At 45.5% G+C, this 14,501-nt stretch overlaps 1 long non-coding RNA gene across 1 annotated transcript; it reads left to right on the forward strand.

Annotated features, from left to right (window-relative positions):
* The first annotated feature begins 1,677 nt into the window (after positions 1-1,677).
* LOC117503081 lies at positions 1,678-13,920 on the forward strand. The gene is made up of 3 exons (XR_004558475.1): positions 1,678-1,688; positions 9,121-9,130; positions 13,763-13,920. It is a non-coding gene; the product is annotated as an uncharacterized LOC117503081 (long non-coding RNA).
* The last annotated feature ends 581 nt before the right edge of the window (positions 13,921-14,501 follow it).

Genomic DNA, 14,501 nt, shown 5'->3' on the forward strand with positions numbered 1-14,501 from the left:
CTTCGGACCTGTTCCTGGGTCCGGGCTCCATGCCAGGGCCTCCTGGACGATCTCCACGTCCCAGGTGAGGGTGGCCATGATAGTGGACTCAGGCAGGATGGGCTCCGGTGGATCCGACAGTGCAGTTTTGACCTCCTCTTCATGTACCCGGGACAAGGCATCCGACCTCTGGTTCTTGGTCCCGGGGCGATAGGTGATCCGGAAGTCAAAACGCCCGAAGAACAGTGACCAGCGGGCTTGCCTGGGGTTCAGCCGCTTGGCGGTCCTGATATACTCCAGGTTCCGATGGTCAGTGAAAACCGTGAACGGCACAGACGCTCCCTCCAACAGGTGTCTCCACTCCTCAAGAGCCTCTTTCACCGCACGGAGTTCTCGATTGCCGACGTCATAGTTCCGTTCAGCCGGGGTCAACCTGCGTGAAAAGTAGGCACACGGGTGAAGAACCTTATCAGTCTCTCCGCTCTGGGATAGCACGGCTCCTATCCTTGAGTCAGAGGCGTCCAATTCAACCACGAACTGGCGGCTAGGGTCGGGCTGCACCAGAACTGGCGCAGTAGAGAACCGTTGTTTCAACTCCTTGAACGCGGTTTTGCACCGATCCGACCAGGTGAAGGGGACTTTTGGAGAGGTCAGGGCTGTCAGGGGGCTAAGTACCTGACTGTAGCCCTTAATGAACCTCCTATAGAAATTAGCAAAGCCGAGGAACTGTTGCAGCTTCCTACGGCTTGTTGGTTGGGGCCAATCTCTCACCGCCGCAACCTTGGCCGGATCAGGGGCGACGGAGTTAGAGGAGATGATAAACCCCAGGAAGGACAAAGACGTGCGGTGAAACTCGCACTTCTCGCCCTTAACAAACAGTCGGTTCTCTAACAACCGCTGCAGGACCTGACGTACATGCTGGACATGGGTCTCAGGATCCGGAGAAAAGATGAGAATATCATCCAGATATACGAAGACGAATCGGTGCAGGAAGTCCCGCAAGACGTCGTTAACCAAGGCTTGGAACGTCGCGGGGGCGTTGGTGAGGCCGAACGGCATGACCAGGTACTCAAAGTGACCTAATGGGGTGTTAAATGCCGTCTTCCATTCGTCTCCCTTCCGGATCCGAACCAGGTGATACGCATTTAGTATCCAGCTTAGTAAAGATTTTGGCTCCATGCAGGGGGGTGAACACGGAATCCAACAATGGCAACGGGTATCGGTTGCGAACCGTAATCTCATTCAGCCCCCTGTAGTCAATGCATGGACGGAGTCCGCCATCTTTCTTGCCCACAAAAAAGAAACCTGCCCCCATCGGGGAGGTGGAGTTCCGGATCAGCCCGGCAGCTAATGAGTCCCGGATGTAGGTCTCCATTGATTCGCGCTCAGGTCGTGAGAGGTTGTACAGCCTGCTGGATGGGAACTCAGCGCCTGGAAGCAAATCAATGGCACAATCGTACGGACGGTGCGGGGGAAGGGTGAGTGCCAGATCCTTGCTGAAGACGTCAGCAAGATCATGGTACTCAACCGGCACTGCCGTCAGATTGGGAGGGACTTTGACCTCCTCCTTAGCCTGTAAACCGGGAGGAACCGAGGATCCTAAACACACCCGATGGCAGGTTTCGCTCCACTGAACCACCACCCCAGACGGCCAATCAATCCGGGGATTGTGCTTCAACATCCATGGGAAGCCCAAAATCACGCGGGAGGTAGAAGGAGTTACAAAAAACTCAATCTCCTCCCGATGGTTTCCAGACACCACCAGAGTTACTGGTTGTGTCTTGTGTGTGATTAAAGGGAGGAGGGTGCCATCTAGTGCCCGCACCTGCAATGGCGAAGGAAGCTCCACCAGAGGGAGCCCTACCTCCCTTGCCCATCTGCTGTCTAGCAAATTCCCTTCTGACCCCGTGTCCACCAGTGCTGGGGCTTGAAGGGTTAAATCCCCGCTCAGGATTGTAACTGGGAGTCGTGTGGCAATCTGTGTGTGTCCCACGTGAATGTTTTGACCCCCCCTTAGCCCAGTCTCTGAGGGCGGTTGTTGTTGTGGCCGTTTGGGGCAGTTTTTCTGTGTGTGCTCCTTTGAGCTGCAGAGACAAAACACTCCCCGCGGACCAGCCTCCTCATTTTGGCCCTGTGCGTTTCCCTAACAACGTCAGCAGGGGGAGCTGTTGCCCCACGGAGCGCTGCGGCTGTGGAGCGTGGGGAGGGCGGCCCCTTTTCGAACCCGGAAGGGAGAGGGGCGGCGCGTATCCGGCCACGTCCTTCGCCTCGCTCCCGACGGTGTTCCTCCAACCGATTGTCTAACCGTATAATGAGATCGATAAGCCCATCTAAATCCCGCGGTTCCTCCTTAGCTACCAGAAGCTCCTTCAGGACCGATGACAGTCTGTTTATGAAGGCGGCGCGGAGCACAACATTATTCCAGCCGGACCTCGCAGCTGCGATGCGGAAGTCGACTGCATATTCGGCTTCTCACCGGCGCCCCTGTCGCATTGACAGCAGCATTGTTGAAGCGGTCTCTCCTCTTTTAGGGTGATCAAACACTGTTCTGAACTCCCCCACAAACCCAGTGTATGCTGATAACAACCGTGAGTTCTGTTCCCAGAGCGCCATAGCCCAGGCGCGTGCCTTACCCCGAAGCAGAGCAATCACATAATCTATTTTACTAGCATCTGACGTGTACATGACGGGACGTTGTGTGAAGACGAGCAAACACTGCATGAGAAACTCCGCGCACGTCTCCACACAACCTCCGTACGGCTCAGGAGGGCTTATGTATGCTTCAGGGGATGGTGGGAGGGGTTGTTGAACCACCACTGGAACGTTCATAGCCTGCACAGGGTCGGCAGGAGGAGGAGCTGCAGCAGCGCCCTGAGCGCTCGCCGCCACCTGCGCGGAGAGAGCCTCCACCCTGCGGTTCAGGAGGATGTTTTGCTCGGTCATTTGATCCAACCGAGCCGTAAAGGCGGTGAGAATGTGCTGCAGCTCACCAATCACGCCTCCTGCAGAAGCCTGCGCTCCCTGCTCTCCCATTGGTCGTTCAACAGCCAGGTGACACCCCTCGGAGTCCATGACGCTGGCCGAGATATCCTGTTGTGAAAGTGTAGTGACACGGACCCACAACAGGGGGCGCAAATGAATGGTCAATAGATGAGCCAAAAATGAACTATTTAATGTTGTGAAGGTGCACAACGAACATACAGACAATCTCAGAATATGATTACAGTCAATCCACAAAGGTGACGTGTGGGCAGGCTCGAGGATAGAACACTTCTATGAGTATGCTCATGGGAAGAGGATTTGGGTTGGGGGTAGTGTTGTGTGGTGCCCCATTAAGCTTGACAATAACACATCCAAAAAACCTACACGGCACAAAATTTACCACGTTTCATTTACACCCCGACTATGTGACAGAGCATGGACATCAAGCGCATTTGCAGGCTCACACACACACACACACACACACAAAATCATCAATCAATCAGTACAAGATAGAAAAAAGTCAGCGAACATTAGAATTAGATTAGAGATTACATTATTCCCCTTGGGAAGACTTCCTCAGGGAAAGTGAGGTTCTAGCAGCATTATATAGCAGCACACAGAGTAACAAAAGTGAAAGTAAAAAAAAGTTTGCAAATATGAATGTAAATATACAAATATAAATATCATACATACTGGTTTACTGACTACTACTGCTCCTCTCCTTCCCGTCCCCTGTCTTCCTGTTACTCCTCCTCCACCTGAGTGAGGAGTTGTACAGTCTGATGGCCTGAGGGACAAAGGAGGTTTTCAGTCTGTTGGTCCTGCACTTGGGAAGGAGCAGCTGTGGCTGAAGAGGCTACTCTGGTTGCTGATGACGGTGTGCAGAGGGTGACTGGCATCGTCCATAATGTCCAGCACTTTGTCTAGTGTTCTCTTCTCTGCCACTGTTACCAGAGAGTCCAGCTTCATGCCAACCACGATCAGTTTGTCCAGCCTGGATGTGTCCTTCTTGGATGTGCTCCCCCCCAGCACACCACGGTGTAAGAGAGGACACTGGCCACTACTAATGTTGTTATTGGCTATAGTGTTATAGAATACTGATAGAGAATTGCTTATTAGTCTTAAAAATACACATTTTTTGTTTAAATATCAACAGGGAAACAAGTTGAAATGTTTGAATACATTTATTAATTTAGTATTGTTATATTGTTGTCATCTGGCAGGAGGTGCTGTGATGCCTGTCATCACTGTCATTTTTCACAGCTATGTCTATATGGAATGTTGTGGCTGCAGAGTTGACCTCTTCCCACATAGATACTCATATTGATGTGTAGCCTGCCTACCTACTCATCACTCAGTTAGATGGAAGGTTCCATCAAATGTACTTTTTGTGTAGCTTTTCAGTGCTACCCACCACAGTGAGCCAAATATGATGGAAAAAACCCAGACACTATTATCAAAACTCGAGGTTTTTTTTTTCTGAAATCTTTGCACTTTAAGCAAAACTTCAAATAATACAAGTTCTTCTCCTGTTCATTTTGTGATATGCAGAATATATTGTAAAGACAATTTAAAGGTCTAATTTTAAAACAAAAACTACAAACTTGGCAGAGAGGCAGCTTCTTGTGTGCAGAGATTTCTCGTGGCCTTTACGAGGAACCAGCTGTCTATCTCAAACACATGAAATCCAGGTAAATGTCAGATTTTGTCGAAAAGAGACAAGCGCTACATTTCACTCCTTTTTATTTCATTGTTTTCTTCATCCCACCGGCTCGCCGTACTCTGATGCCTGTCTGCTCCAGATAATGTCAGTGCCTCCAGGGTGTGTGCCACAGTGTGATCATCCTGCCTTCATCTGTAGCCTCCTGAACCTCTTCATTCAGCTGATCATCCACTCACTGCTTCTTCTTTTCAGAACAGGGACAAAAATCACAAACATCTGAAATGTCCCATGGCTCCATGAAAGGTCACTGTCTTAATGGTCTAGGATAATTATGAAAGGCTGCAGCAGTGATAGGCCACACTTTGAAGTGAAACAAAAAAAAATGTACAGGTTGTATTCGACATCAAGCTGTCAGTCAGAAAGATTTTATTTCAAGTAGTCTGCAGTCTGTTTCTGTCTTTAAACTAGAGACATTCGTCACAAAATGCCCCGCGCGCAGTACTATTTTCCATGTAAAGTGTAGTAATATGTACATGTGTGAATCTTCCTGATATTTCACAGGTGGAAGAAAGCAGTCCTCATATTTCTAATGTGGAGGTCAAAGGACAATGTAGGATCAAAAATTACCCCAAGGTTCTTCACTTTGTCAGTGTGATGTATGACACATGAGCCTAGGCTGAGCATTAACTGGTCAAATTGATGCAATGTCTCACTGGACCAAGAACCATCATTTCAGTCTTATCAGAGTTTAAAAGTGGGAAGTTTCTAGATATCCAACAACTTCTCACTGATGCAAGGCAATCTTCTAAGGATTTTATGTGTATGAGATTACCAGCAGTTATCGGCATGTATAACTGAGTATCATCTGCATAGCAGTGAAAGGTAATCCCAAAACAACGTAATATGTGCCCAAGGGGTGCTATATAAAGGTAGAAAAGCAGGGGGCCTAAAACAGACCCCTGTGGAACCCCAAATTTCATGTCACAAAGGTTAGAGGTAGTGTTACTGTACAAAACATAGTGAGAACTACTGGTCAAGTATGACGTCAACCATGCAAGGGCACTCCCAGTAATCCCAAAATGATTTTCCAGCCTTTCAAGTAGAATATGATGATCCACTGTATCAAATGCAGCACTGAGATCTAACAGCACCAGAACCGTAGTGGTGTCTGAGTCCACTGTAAGCAGAATATCATTCACCATTTTAGTGAGAGCCGTCTCTGTGGAATGATATTTTCTAAAAGCAGACTGCAGTGGCTCAAAGAGATTATTCTCAGTACGATAGTCCACGAGCTGTCGTGACACCACTTTTTCCAGAATTTTAGAGCAAAAAGATAGATTTGATACCGGCTGCTAGTTTTTCAATACATGAGGGTCAGGATTAGGTTTCTTAAGTAATGGTTTAATCACTGTAGATTTGAAAGATTTAGGACCAGATCCAGAAGTTTAAGAAAGATTAATCATTTCCAGCACAGTCGGCCCAAGAGTGGGCCACAGGTTCTTAAACAGTTTTGTTGGTATAGGATCAAATAAACAGGTAGTGCTTTTTGTTGACGTTACGAGTTTCGTCAGCATGGCTATTGAGATACTATCAAATTCTGTAAATCTAGGTAATACCTCAGTAATGGCACCCACCTCAATAGCAGGGTGTAGTGGCTGGGTTAAGGCATGCTGGGATATGTTTAACCTAATGTCTTCTATTTTCTTCTCAAAGTAATCCAGGAAATCTTGTGCTGTAAAAGAAGACCGAACAACAGATGGTTGTCCATGAATAAGTGTTGCCACCGTGTTGAACAAGAACTTTGAGTTATGCTTGTTTTTGTTGATCAAATCAGAGTAATAGGTCTGCTGTGGAGCCAATAATGCATGCTTATAGTCTAAGACAGCACCATGCCATGCAAGGTGGAATACTTCTAATTTTGAATGGCGCCATTTCCATTCTCGACCTCTTGCCTTATGCTTGAGGTCACGCAGGATATCATTGAACCAAGGTGACTATGATTTGGGGGAGCACGGTTTCAACACAGGTGGCGCAATCCTGTCGAGTGTAGTTTTGAGCACTGAGTTTAAACTATCCACACTGGGTATTTGCCAAATGTGAAGCTAAGACATCAGGTAGTCTAGCTTCGAGTTCAGTCTCAGTTGAGGAGTTGATGCATCGGTGTCATGATATATAAGGTTGTTGTTCCACTAAACATGACAGCGAAACTATAAACTTAATAAGTGAGTGATCAGAGAGCACTGATGTAAGAGGCATGATGCCAGTATTCGTGACAGCAATACCACGTGCGAGAACCATATCCAGGGTATTTCCACTAATGTGCGTGGAGTCCCAAATGCATTGCTGAAATCCTAATGCATCCACAAGTTCCATAAATGATTTGCAGAGGGGAACAGAAGGCTTATTTATCTGAATGTTAAAGTCACCAATGATCATAATGTTATCTGCACTAGTTGACAAGTTAGAGATGAACGCACCAAATTCATCTAAGAATTCAGAATATGGGCCAGGAGGCCTATATACAGTGACAAAAAACCGACTGATTTTTATTCTTCTGACCTTAGCAATGCGTAATATCCTGAGCAGAGCAGAGAATCAAATGCTCAAAAGAGTTATCTTTGTCACCCCCAACAGCTAATAAGCTAAACCTAGATTTATAAATAACAGCAACACCCCCGCCTTGCTTCGCATCACGAGGGATATGACTAAATGTATATGCTGGTGGGCAGGCCTCATTTAAGGGGAGGACAGCTGTAGGTTTAAGCCAGGTTTCACATAACCCAATCATATCTAAGTGATGATCAATAATTAGATCATTAATCAACAATGATTTTGAGGACAGTGATCTTATGTTAATGAGACCCAGACTAAGGACCTCAGTGGGGTTGACAGTTGAACTGTTTGGATTTAGGAATGGTTCCAGAGTAGCATATATAAGATGCCTAGAAGTAGGTTTAGGTTTGAGACATTCCATCAATCAATCAATCAACTTTTTTCTTATATAGCGCCAAATCACAACAAACAGTTGCCCCAAGGCGCTCCATATTGCAAGGCAAGGCCATACAATAACCATGAAAAACCCCAACGGTCAAAACGACCCCCTATGAGCAAGCACTTGGCCACAGTGGGAAGGAAAAACTCCCTTTTAACAGGAAGAAACCTCCAGCAGAACCAGGCTCAGGGAGGGGCAGTCTTCTGCTGAGACTGGTTGGGGCTGAGGGAAAGAACCAGGAGAAAGACATGCCAAGAAGGGGGGCAGAGATCGATCACTAATGATTAAATGCAGAGTGATGCACACGGAGCAAAAAAAGAAAGAAACAGTGCATCATGGGAACCCCCCCACAGTCTACGTCTAAAGCAACATAACCAAGGGATGGTCCAGGGTCACCCGATCCAGCCCTAACTATAAGCCTTAGCGAAAAGGAAAGTTTTAAGCCTAATCTTAAAAGTAGAGAGGGTATCTGTCTCCCTGATCTGAATTGGGAGCTGGTTCCACAGGAGAGGAGCCTGAAAGCTGAAGGCTCTGCCTCCCATTCTACTCTTACAAACCCTAGGAACTACAAGTAAGGCAGTCTGAGAGCGAAGCGCTCTAATGGGGTAATATGGTACTACGAGGTCCCTAAGATAAGATGGGACCTGATTATTCAAAACCTTATAAGTAAGAAGAAGAATTTTAAATTCTATTCTAGAATTAACAGGAAGCAAATGAAGAGAGGCCAACACGGGTGAGATATGCTCTCTCCTGCTAGTCCCCGTCAGTACTCTAGCTGCAGCATTCTGAACCAACTGAAGGCTTTTTAGGGAACTTTTAGGACAACCTGATAATAATGAATTACAATAGTCCAGCCTAGAGGAAATAAATGCATGAATTAGTTTTTCAGCATCACTCTGAGACAAGACCTTTCTGATTTTAGAGATATTGCGTAAATGCAAAAAGGCAGTCCTACATATTTGTTTAATATGCGCTTTGAATGACATATCCTGATCAAAAATAACTCCAAGATTTCTCACAGTATTACCAGAGATCAGGGAAATGCCATCCAGAGTAACGATCTGGTTAGACACCATGCTTCTAAGATTTGTGGGGCCAAGTACAATAACTTCAGTTTTATCTGAGTTTAAAAGCAGGAAATTAGAGGTCATCCATGTCTTTATGTCTGTAAGACAATCCTGCAGTTTAGCTAATTGGTGTGTATCCTCTGGCTTCATGGATAGATAAAGTTGGGTATCATCTGCGTAACAATGAAAATTTAAGCAATACCGTCTAATAATACTGCCCAAGGGAAGCATGTATAAAGTGAATAAAATTGGTCCTAGCACAGAACCTTGTGGAACTCCATAATTAACTTTAGTCTGTGAAGAAGATTCCCCATTTACATGAACAAACTGTAATCTATTAGACAAATATGATTCAAACCACCGCAGCGCAGTGCCTTTAATACCTATGACATGCTCTAATCTCTGTAATAAAATTTTATGGTCAACAGTATCAAAAGCAGCACTGAGGTCCAACAGAACAAGCACAGAGATAAGTCCACTGTCCGAAGCCATAAGAAGATCATTTGTAACCTTCACTAATGCTGTTTCTGTACTATGATGAATTCTAAAACCTGACTGAAACTCTTCAAATAGACCATTCCTCTGCAGGTGATCAGTTAGCTGTTTTACAACTACCCTCTCAAGAATCTTTGAGAGAAAAGGAAGGTTGGAGATTGGCCTATAATTAGCTAAGATAGCTGGGTCAAGTGATGGCTTTTTAAGTAATGGTTTAATTACTGCCACCTTAAAGGCCTGTGGTACATAACCAACTAACAAAGATAGATTGATCATATTTAAGATTGAAGCATTAAATAATGGTAGGACTTCCTTGAGCAGCCTGGCAGGAATGGGGTCTAATAAGCATGTTGATGGTTTGGATGAAGTAACTAATGAAAATAACTCAGACAGAACAATCGGAGAGAAAGAGTCTAACCAAATACCGGCATCACTGAAAGCAGCCAAAGATAACGATACATCTTTGGGATGGTTATGAGTAATTTTTTCTCTAATAGTCAAAATTTTGTTAGCAAAGAAAGTCATGAAGTCATCACTAGTTAAAGTTAATGGAATACTCAGCTCAATAGAGCTCTGACTCTTTGTCAGCCTGGCTACAGTGCTGAAAAGAAACCTGGGGTTGTTCTTATTTTCTTCAATTAGTGATGAGTAGAAAGATGTCCTAGCTTCACCGAGGGCTTTCTTATAGAGCAACAAACTCTTTTTCCAGGCTAAGTGAAGATCTTCTAAATTAGTGAGACACCATTTCCTCTCCAACTTACGGGTTATCTGCTTTAAGCTACGAGTTTGTGAGTTATACCACGGAGTCAGACACTTCTGATTTAAAGCTCTCTTTTTCAGAGGAGCTACAGCATCCAAAGTTGTCTTCAATGAGGATGTAAAACTATTGACGAGATACTCTAGCTCCCTTACAGAGTTTAGGTAGCTACTCTGCTCTGTGTTGGTATATGACATTAGAGAACATAAAGAAGGAATCATATCCTTAAACCTAGTTACAGCGCTTTCTGAAAGACTTCTAGTGTAATGAAACTTATTCCCCACTGCAGGGTAGTCCATCAGGGTAACTGTAAATGTTATTAAAAAATGATCAGACAGAAGGGAGTTTTCAGGGAATACTGTTAAGTCTTCTATTTCCATACCATAAGTCAGAACAAGATCTAAAATATGATTAAAGTGGTGGGTGGACTCATTTACTTTTTGAGCAAAGCCGATAGAGTCTAATAATAGATTAAATGCAGTGTTGAGGCTGTCATTCTCAGCATCTGTGTGGATGTTAAAATCGCCCACTATAATTATCTTATCTGAGCTAAGCACTAAGTCAGACAAAAGGTCTGAAAATTCACAGAGAAACTCACAGTAACGACCAGGTGGACGATAGATAATAACAAATAAAACTGGTTTTTGGGACTTCCAATTTGGATGGACAAGACTAAGAGACAAGCTTTCAAATGAATTAAAGCTCTGTCTAGGTTTTTGATTAATTAATAAGCTGGAATGGAAGATTGCTGCTAATCCTCCGCCCCGGCCCGTGCTACGAGCATTCTGACAGTTAGTGTGACTCGGGGGTGTTGACTCATTTAAACTAACATATTCATCCTGCTGTAACCAAGTTTCTGTTCTTTTTGATCAATTATTATATCATTTACCAACAGGGACTTAGAAGAAAGAGACCTAATGTTTAATAGACCACATTTAACTGTTTTAGTCTGTGGTGCAATTGAAGGTGCTATATTATTTTTTCTTTTTGAATTTTTATGCTTAAATAGATTTTTGCTAGTTATTGGTGGTCTGGGAGCAGGCACCGTCTCTACGGGGATGGGGTAATGAGGGGATGGCAGGGGGAGAGAAGCTGCAGAGAGGTGTATAAGACCACAGCTCTGCCTCCTGGTCCCAACGCTAGACAGTCACAGTTTGGAGGATCCAAAAAAATTGGCCAGATTTCTAGAAATGAGAGCTGCTCCCTCTAAAGTGGGATGGATGCCGTCTCTCCTAACAAGACCAGGTTTTCCCCAGAAGCTTTGCCAATTATCAATGAAGCCCACCTCATTTTTTGGACACCACTCAGACAGCCAGCAATTCAAGGAGAACATGCGGCTAAACATGTCACTCCCGGTCTGATTGGGGAGGGGCCCAGAGAAAACAACAGAGTCCGACATTGTTTTTGCAAAGTTGCACACCGATTTAATGTTAATTTTAGTGACCTCCGATTGGCGTAACCGAGTGTCATTACTGCCGACGTGAATTACAATCTTACCAAATTTACGCTTAGCCTTAGCCAGCAATTTCAAATGTCCTTCGATGTCGCCTGCTCTGGCCCCCGGAAGACAATTGACAATGGTTGCTGGTGTCGCTAACTTCACATTTCTCAAAACAGAGTCGCCAATAACCAGAGTTTGATCCTCGGCGGGTGTGTTGTCGAGTGGGGAAAAACGGTTAGAGATGTGAACGGGTTGACGGTGTACACGGGGCTTCTGTTTAGGGCTACGCTTCCTCCTCACAGTCACCCAGTCAGCCTGCTTTCCCGACTGCACGGGATCTGCCAGGGGGGAACTAACAGCGGCTAAGCTACCTTGGTCCGCACCGACTACAGGGGCCTGGCTAGCTGTAGAATTTTCCACGGTGCGGAGCCGAGCCTCCACTTCGCCCAGCCTGGCCTCCAAAGCTACGAATAAGCTGCACTTATTACAAGTACCGTTACTGCTAAAGGAGGCCGAGGAATAACTAAACATTTCACACCCAGAGCAGAAAAGTGCGGGAGAGACAGGAGAAGCCGCCATGCTAAATCGGCTAAGAGCTAGTAGCTACGCTAAGCTAGCGGATTCCCAAAAACACACAAAGTGAATAATGTGCAAATAATCCAGAGGTGATTCAGCAGAAGGAGTGCCCCAATCAAGGCACCAAACAGGCCATGAAGCAGCACAGGCAACGCACGACAACGGTGCTAAAATAAAATAAAATAAAAATAAAATAAAAACGAAAGCGTTAGCAAGCTAGTTAGCCTGCCAACGCTAATGAAAGTTAGCTGATAAAAGTGCTCCGTCGCGATGTTTCGACCGTTAGAGGTCTTCCTTAGGAGTTGGAGCACAGCAAAAAGTTAAAAAAAATTAAAAAATAAAAAAGTCTTGAAAAAGACTGTTAGTTCAAGTCCAAAGCAGCAGATAGCAGTCTCTGTGTAAACAGTCCCAACAGAGAGCCCTCCACATAACATATATCACATGTCATAGAATCCAATGGATGTCAACATTGTTTGACCTTTACTGCGTGTTGTAGGTAGCAGACATGAAATCTTTGCTATTGCTGGAACAACCACTGGGCCATCCTCAATTTCAACATCATCCAATGTAGTCTGGGTATATCCCTCTATGGTTTTTATGGACATGTCTACGGAAACAGGCCACAGTCTCAACTTGCTGTATTTCCCTCCCTGGCAGATAAACTGCATTGTCACCATAGTGGACTTTCTGCACTTATTTTCCTGCTAAGCTAATGGATTCCACACCCACATTTGTCATAAGCTTTGCAGGGTCTCTAATCACCTGCTCCGTGGCCTGCTGTAAATTTCTAATGTTACCCTCCCTGTAGAGCTCTATCTATGTTCGCAGACAAGATCTTGGCGCCTTCCCCAGTAGGATGGAGGCCGTCTGGCATGAGCAAACCAAGGCAGCCCCAGAACGAAGGCCAGTTATCAATAAAGCTAAAGCCTTGCTGTCTACAAAATTGCGCCAGCCACCTATTTAATGATGTCAGCCTGCTAAACGCCTCATCAGTACCCTGGGAGGGGAGGGGACCAGAGACTATTAATTGATGCTGACACATCTTTCTGGCAAGGTCACAAGTCCTCTCTATGTCCATTTTTGTGACCCCTGAGTGTTTCATCCTGACATCATTGGTGCCGACGTGAATAATTATGTGACTATATCTCATGTTCCTTAGTCTGTCTTCCCTTCTGCAGCATCAGCACCCTAAGATGGGATGCAGTGTCGGGAGCTCTGGCCCCAGGAATACATTTAACGTCAGCCGGCATCTGTAACCTGACTTTGCGGGTGATAGAATCCCCTATCACTAAAGTTCGGTATTTCAGCCTGGAGACAGGAGTGAAAGTCACTTGTGGGCTCAGAGAATTCACATCAGGCAATTTCAAGGGGGAGAACTGATTCACAGTTCGCAGTGGCGAGTGTGATTGGGGTACCACAACCGGGCACCAAGCCCTATTGGGCTTCCTCCGCCTCGCCACAGTCCAAAAGCCGTCCTCCACAGCCAGCGTTTCAAGGCTGATGCTAATGGGCTTGCGAGCCAGCCAAAAACTAACCTCATCTGGAGTGCCCGTAACATCTAACTCCACTGAGCTAAGAAGCTGCTCTAACTTACAGACACAGCTCTCTAAGTGAGCCGCCCTATCTTCCAACATCACACAGGATTTACAGAGGGTGTAAAGTAGTTAAAGTAGTGTACTTTGTGCACTAAGAAATTCAAGAGTATAGCCAAGCAAGGACAAGCTAACCAATAATGGATAAGCTAACCACTCCTAACAGGATTCACACAGACGTAATTAAATTAATTAAAATTCACAGCTGGACTCTGGAGTCGAGCCCCTGCTCCTCCATTTCGAAAGGAATCAGTTGAGGTGCCTCGGGCATCTTTTCCAGATGCCCTCTGGACGCCTCGCTGGAGAGGTGTTCCGGGCACATCCCATTGGGAGGAGACCCCGGGAAGACCCAGGACACGCTGGAGGGACTACATCTCTCGGCTGGCTTGGGAACGCCTTGGGGTTCCCCCGGAGGAGCTGGGGGAGGTGTGTGTGGATCGGGAGGTCTGGGCGGCTTTGCTTGAGCTGCTGCCCCCGCAACCCGACTCCGGATAAAGCGGAAGAAAATGGATGGATGGATAAAATTCACAGCAGTTACACTGCAAAACTAACAGAAGTATTAAACAGTTAAAAAAAAAAAAGAAACACAGCTATAAAAGTAACAGTGGGGGGGAGTCGACCTAGCTAGTGAAAGCTAACCCCTAGCAAATGCTAACCATTAGCGATTCACAACAGGACTGTAGTTAAATAAGGTTCAGAGTAGATACACTTAACAACCAGAAGAGTGCTAAACAGAAATAAAAGAAACATATACAACTGTGTAAAGTTCAGAAGAGCATCATAACAGCAAACAATCTGTCAGAAGCAAGTTGCCAGCATTCCCAACAAGCGCAGCCATTCACAAGCAAAGATGAGGGGAGGATCATCACTTTGTGAACAACTGCATGAAAAAATAGCCCAACAGTTTAAAAACAATGTTTCTCCATGTTCAATTGCAAGGAATTTAGGGATTCCATC

The sequence above is a fragment of the Thalassophryne amazonica genome, chromosome 2, assembly GCF_902500255.1.
Source record: "Thalassophryne amazonica chromosome 2, fThaAma1.1, whole genome shotgun sequence".
Taxonomy (NCBI): domain Eukaryota; kingdom Metazoa; phylum Chordata; class Actinopteri; order Batrachoidiformes; family Batrachoididae; genus Thalassophryne; species Thalassophryne amazonica.